This window comes from Nomascus leucogenys, chromosome 7b, assembly GCF_006542625.1.
Source record: "Nomascus leucogenys isolate Asia chromosome 7b, Asia_NLE_v1, whole genome shotgun sequence".
In the NCBI taxonomy this organism is placed as follows: domain Eukaryota; kingdom Metazoa; phylum Chordata; class Mammalia; order Primates; family Hylobatidae; genus Nomascus; species Nomascus leucogenys.
The window spans coordinates 90,782,849-90,790,163 of record NC_044387.1 but is presented as its reverse complement, the minus strand read 5'-3'; the positions used below and the strand labels follow the sequence as shown (position 1 = coordinate 90,790,163).

At 36.4% G+C, this 7,315-nt stretch overlaps 1 long non-coding RNA gene across 1 annotated transcript in view; it reads right to left on the bottom strand.

The window, feature by feature from the left end:
* Positions 1–234: 234 nt before the first annotated feature.
* Positions 235–7,315, bottom strand: part of LOC115835911 — a 93,983-nt gene continuing 86,902 nt past the window's right edge. Inside the window, exon 5 of the long non-coding RNA XR_004030868.1 lies at positions 235–1,105. This is a non-coding gene — a long non-coding RNA (uncharacterized LOC115835911). The remainder of the gene's footprint in view (positions 1,106–7,315) is intronic.

Genomic DNA, 7,315 nt, shown 5'->3' with positions numbered 1-7,315 from the left:
CATACTGTTCTCATGGCAGTGAATATGACTCACAAGATCTGATGGTTTTATAAATTAGATTTCCCCTGCACAAACCCTCTTTCCTGCCACCATCTAAGATGTGACTTTGCTCCTCATTCACCTTCCGCCATGATTGTGAGGCCTCTCCTGCCATGTGGAACTGTGAGTCAATTAAACCCCTTTCCTTTATAAATTACTCAGTCTCAGGTATGTCTTTATTAGCAGCGTGAGAACAGACTAATACAGTGACCCCCAAAATTCTACATTACCCAGTATTTTTGAATGCTATATGTGGCCATGAAGCTAATGTCTGGCTAGTGGGACCTAAGTGGATTAGATGTGACAACTTGTAAGAGCCTTTTTTGAAGGAAATCTGGTGCATGCCCTTTCTGTTCTTCCCCTTCCTTTTTTCAACCTTCTTTTTGAAATATAAATACCACTATCTTGGACCATAAGGAAAACTGTGACATCCTAGAAATGGTGGAACAATAGATCTAGAAGGAGTGTGGTATTTATGGCCTTCTTTAGATACTTCTGAACTTTTACAGGAAAGAGAAAGTCTTCATTCTTGGTTAAACTAAAACAAAATGCACTTAATCCTCTATCAGCTCATTCTGCTAGGTAGTGGAGGTTCTGGCAGGGAGACAGGCTCAGGGAACCACTGGGTCTTGCCAGTCAGCTGGAAATAAGTCTGTCGTCTTTAGAGTAACTCAGTCTCTTTAGGGCAGATGATCAGTCTTTCACGGCTCCTTCCCCACTCCCTCACTTTCCCAAGATGTCATCTTATTCCCTAAAAGCAAGAAGTTTTTTTGAGAGCAGTGGTGAAAGGCTCTTCCGTTCTATGTGCTGCTCTCTGGGTCTTTGCTGTCCGCTGCTTAAGGTTTCTCAACATGCTGCTCTCTAGACATCAGCTTCTGTGTTCAGAGTCCACAATGCCGGTCTCCCTCAGGCTTGAGGTGTCTATCTGCCACCACTACTAGTTGGGTGTGGACATGCAGCTTTGTGTTATCCTGGTCCTGCCCTCAGGCCTCCGCCATTCCACCAGGACTGTGACTGTTTCTGCCCCTTGGGAGGCTTTCTGGATTTCTTGAACACTCTCCTTAGGCTGTGGGAAATCAGAATTGACATGTATCAACATTCATTTGTTGATATACATCTTTTCCCCTCTGATACTGTTCTGGCTGGTGACAAATTGTCAAATGTAAAGGAGTAAGGAGAGAACCATCCCAGGCAATCTCAGATTCTCCCCCAATGCTCTGGGGGTTTCTACTGACCAAAGCTTAATTACACTTTTCCAAATCACACCTTCCTGCCACCTAGGTATCAGCAAATTCCTCTGACCTGTTCTTCTGTCTTTCCCTCATTCCCTCAAACACTCTCTCTCAGAAGTGTTTCTGTGATTTCCTGGTTATCCCTTTCTCATGCTCAGAATGTAAAGTAAAGCTCTGGAGTCTGGTGCCAGCACTATGGCTGTTGCTATATTCAGGGAGAAATTGTAATTGAAATACAACTTTTTCCTCTCTTTACAGTCAGGCTCTCAAGACTGCTGTCTCCCTATATCATTTCTGAGACTGAGTTGATGGATAATCTCCTTTTCTAAGTGATGTCTGTCCTTGCCTTCCCTGGGAGTTAATATGCCTTCTTGGTGGTTTAGTAATATCACACTATTAGATTCATTTATAATTGAATCATACATCTACAGAAGCACATCTACATGGAAATAAAGGAAGGAGAATAAGATTGTGAAAAATTCCAAAATGAGTCATTTGAGATATGGTAGACGACTCTACTCAGAAGCTACCTTGGCTGTGTTCAGAATCTTGGGCACACCTTTAGTTCGTTTGCGCATTTGCTTGGTATTTACAATCATGGATGTTTTTGTCACAGGCTTTAAACTTGGTACTAAATAAAGAAAAAAGTCCTCTGACAGCTGCACAAGGAGCTTAATTAGGAACGTTTTTAAGTTTACTTTAAAATGCATAATTGATGTAGAAACATGTAAAGTAGATAGCACCCCTTTAACATCCTCAAAATATTTTCAAAGTTGCTGATTGTCACATTTGTTTAATATCATTTAGAAGATGTCATTTTCTAGCTGCTTCTTATCTTAATCCAGCACCATGTCTGGGTTTAATAATTCATTAGAAGTTCTTTGGAACTTATTGCCTGCTGAGTTTACTGAAGACTGATTAGTAATTTTATCACTTCTATGTTTTCTGTATATATTTTCATAAGTGTCATCTGTTGATTCTAATACCTTCTTATTTGAAACAACATTTTTTCATTTTTTCTGCTTTGACACTGTGCATCTATCAGTCATTTTTATCCCTCAGATTATATATCATTGAAATATGATAGCTTCTTGGTCATTCTACATTATATAGTACCTGTATTAAAAGGACATTAATATTTCAGATAAGCGTTATTCTTTTATCAATAATCACCAACCCAAATCAGGTGTGCATTCACAAACAAATGAGTCACAATTGGGTAAAACATGGGCATTGAAGTAAGACTCATCTGGAATTTGAAGTCTGCCTCTATTACTTTCTACCTGATCGAATTTAAACCAATTTTTTACAAACTCGACTTCCCTAAATTTCAGTTTCTTCATCTATAAAGTTGCAATAAGTACTTTCTAGCATTGCTGTGGGGAATTGATGAGAATACATTTGTAAAATGTGCAATAGTATACCTGAAAGTAAAGAGATGTTTTATTAAAATTTTATTTCATTTGTTTTCTTCTTTTCTTCCCCCTCTCATTTCATTTTCATCAAGTTACCACTAACAAGCTTTTCAGTGGTTTCACTATAACACATATGGCATTATCTGAGGTACCAAAATAGTTCTTATCCTTATTTTAAGCCCAAGGTATTCTCAATTTCATTGTACCATGTCCACTTTATGTTTCACTGCATTGCAAAAACTCCATTTTAAGAAAAACTATTTAATAAGGCTAATTTTGATAACTCCAAAAGCTCCCTAAATTGTCATTTGCTCACTCACTACCCCACTAATATAAAAAAGGCAAAGAATGGGCAGTATTGACACATGTAAATCATAACTCTTTGCAAAGGCACAGGTGAATCATGCATTTTAATTGGAAGACCATTTATAAAAACAACCTTCTGCAAACCTAGACTAACTCCACCATGATTTCACATTTGCATTTAACTGCTCTAATCTAATGGGTTTTACACTGTAGTTGGCCAGAAACCTGAGGATTTCAACCAGAAAATGTCAATAATATTTATTTCTAGACAATGCTATGTAACAGATTTTTTTCCAATATTGGTGTGCTATTTTCAAATTTTTTAAATCCCTCTCTGTGATTTCTTGGTTCTTCATAATAGATACATGTTCATTTTTGAAAAATTAGAAAATTCAGAAATTCAAGAAGAAGAAAGCAAAAACAAGCTAAATGTCTTTTATACTTACAAGTATACTTACTGTCTTAAGAGTGGACCCTGGCCTTAGAAACTTGCTATTTTTGTTTAAGTAGCAATGTTTTGAGTTTATAGAGTCAAGCATCACTTAACAACTGGGATACATTCTGACAAATGTGTTGTTAGGCACTTCATCTTTGTGCAAACATCACAGAGTGCAACTACACAAACCTGGATGGTATAGCCTGCCACACACCTAGGTTACCATCCTGTACAGCATGCCTCTGTGCTCAATATTGTAGGCAACTGTAACACAGTAGCAAGTGTTTGTGCATCTAGACATATCTAAACCTGGAAAAGATAGAGTAAAAATTTGGTAGTATAATATTATGGGATTACTGTCACATATGAGGTATGCGTATGATGTCTGTTGTTGATCGAAATGTCATACAGTGCATGGCTGTATTCAAGAGCAGGATGGAAACGATAGCAATTTTCATTTAATAACCCCACCTCTTCCATTTCTCAACTATTATGAAAGAGTATATTGCTTCTTAGGGAGCATTCTGTGAGAGTAAAGGCAATAGAAAAATGGTAAGAAATAATGTCAGGGCACACATTTAAAATGTGGTAAGGCAAAAGCATTTTGATTCAAATTTTTTCAACAAAATGTATTTAAGTCTATGTAAATTTAAATTAACATTTAATTTCCCCCAATCTTTTCTGAATACAGCAGGTTGAACCTGGTTCCTTTAAACAAAATAAGAAAAGACATTATTTTTGCTCATTTGCTATATCCTGGTAAAGTTTTGTTGTTCTATCCAGAAACTGAGAAACTAAATGGTGACAATGAACTGAATAATACATCCTTTCACAAGTCAGGTGGCTTCTAACTATTTTCCTTCAAGAGTAATGAAGGGGGCCTTAAGTTGCCAACTAATAGATTACAAACAAGAATTTTTGATTACCCTGTATTGGTTGCAAATAAATAAAGTAGCAAAAAAATTTAAACAATTTAAACAGAATAATGTACATACCTACTCCATGTGTATATGTCTGTGTTTACATGTAAAAAAGCATTTATGATAAAATTTTATTTTTATATTTAATAATTCTTAAACTTTTCAATATATTTATGTTGCTTTGATCAATTATGTAATTATGACATAAGAACTTTTATTATCTAAAATCTAATAAACATACACATTAAAAAGTTGAAATGTGTATATATACATATATAGTATATACAAACAATATATATGTACAAGATATAAAAGTAGAACATATATGCTTATAAACCTATGTGAATTATTTTGTGTATATATACAGAATTCAGTATGCACATACAGTATTTACCTGTGTAATACATTGTTATGCTTAAATGTTTTTAATTGATTATTCTATTTCTTTGCAACCAATAGTGTAATCGATAACACATTTAATCATAATAATGCATATATAATTTGCATCATTATATATTACATATTATATAAGCACATAATAATGCCTGCCTCGGCCTCCCAAAGTGCTGGGATTACAGGCGTGAACCACCATGCCCGGCCTTACAAAGACTATTAAAATTGTTTATCATTAAAATTTTAGACATGGAAAGGAGTAAGTGTAAGTGGATGAGGCCACAACAGCCTGAGAACAGCAATATCCTGCACCGATTTCTACATTTCAGAGGAAGGACCTAAACAGACTGCAGAACTTTAAGAGGAGGCAGTCAAAAACAATTTTGCAGCCTCTTGCCCAGTATCTCCCTAAAAAGTATGAAAAGACTGGGGCTGAAAAAGTTCACTGTGTTAGCCTTGCTGCTACAAAAGATGAAACCTAAATTTTAGTGACTTCACACAAAGAAATCCAGTGTGTGTTGGTGAAGCTTCCCTTCCGTCCAAAGACTCTTAGACTCAGGTTTCTCCCATCTTGGGCAATTAGCATCTTAACACAAGCCTTCAGGTCACCACCATGAGGAAAAAGAGATAAAAGGATAATGGAGCTTCTAGGGAGCGGGCTTGGAAGTATTCAAAATTATTTCAACTGACACTCCAAGGTTAGAACCACCAGCCTCATGGTTTTAATCTAGTTGCAAGGAAGGCTGCACAATATACTCCCCCTGTGTCCGCAGAGACAGAAAAATAATAAAGTTAGATTTGCCCAGGAGAGGGGCTTCAGAGAGATTCGTCAGAAATGGCCAAGACTGGAGTTTCATCTTTGCCAGAAAAGATTCAGGTAGATGCAGCTTGGGACCAATCTCCCCACGACGGTGATGCAAAAAGAGAAGTCAACTGTGGGTTCAACTGTTTTTCTCCCTAGCGTGGCAAAAATGCACAAGCTTCCTGTGGCAAACAGACACAAGGAAAGATAGATAATCTTACAGGTGATAAGCTTGACAATTCGTGAGGAACCTTAAACACTATTTAAGGGAAAAGGAGAAAAAGTTGCTATATAGTGCAGGTTTGAAGACACCATAAAGGAACATAGTTAAATTGCCTTAGAATTGCACTCTGTTGATTTTTGCTCTTCAACATAAGCATTACACGGAGATCACCTACTGTTTTCTTCTCCATCTTTTGGAGGCTTTAAGCAAACCTGATACAGAAAGAGTCTCTGTAATATTTTGTGATATCAACCACCCTCAGGAGATATCCAGTTTGCTGAAAATCTAGTGCTCAAAAAGAGATACTCTTTTTTTTTTTTAACACATCTTAAATCCCTGTTTAAATGACAGATTTTTAAATACAAATATTTATAGCTGTCTCACAGCATGACTAATCGAATTTTTATACTGTTAAGCCTTAATATTTTCTTGCAAAGCTGAAGTAATCTTATTCAGTACTGCAAACAGTGTACCCAAGTACAAGGGAATAAAATGCCACAGGAGAGCTGAAGGGCTAAGGGCTTAGCTTCTCCCTTTGTTTAGTTCTTTTCCTGGAGTAAAAATATCCCAATTATTTATGAAGTGAGAAGGGAAAAGTTCCCCTGGAGTTGGTCTTTCCTTCCTATGGTCCCAGTGTTTTTCTGGTACCAGTGGCTAAACCAGGACTACAAGCAGACCAAGAAGGAACAGGACTCTCAAACTACTGGATGCTGAGACTGGATTGGAAGAGTCACAGCTAGGAAGTTAGTTACCAAGAGAATCAAGATCATGAAAACTTGAAGTCCAAGTGAGGAAACAGCCTTCAGTCAGGGACAAAGACTTCACAGAGTGCACATAGGCTCAAACAAAAGGGATAGGACAAGTAATAGAGATTAGGGAAAAGAGGTCAGATAAGAGTGTAGGGTTTGTTCAGTGATAAGTAAGCATGGGCTGGTACTTTAGACGAGGAGGCTGGCAAGCTGAGACAGACAGAGACATAAGCAAAGAGAGAGTCCAAATGATGAGCTCAGAGATCAAGAAACAATGGGAAAGTAGAATTGGAAATTCAGATTCAGAGGAACTGAAATCTAAAGCCAAAGAGAGCTGAGGTGTGAGGTATTGGAATTAGTGACTGGAATTGTGCAGAATTGTGTTAATAATCATCTGTATCCCATTCCTCCCTGAGACCTCTGCCCAAGTGCCACTGAGACACAGGCTCCCAGGTGAGGCTGTTTCTAATGCAGTCCCACCTAAATGGGGTGGAGAAATTCAAGGAAGAGTGAAGTTCATGACAGCCAGAAAAAATATATATATATATATGTGTATATATATATATGTATATATAAAATATATATACAATATATATTTTATATATATATAAAAAATATAAAAAATATATAAAATATATATAAAAAAAATATAAAATATATATGTTTATATATATATAACAAATATATATATATACAATATATATACATATATATATATGTGTATATATATATTTTTTTTTTTTTGAGACAGAGTCTTACTCTGTCATCCAGTCTGGAGTGCAATGGCACAATCTCGGCTC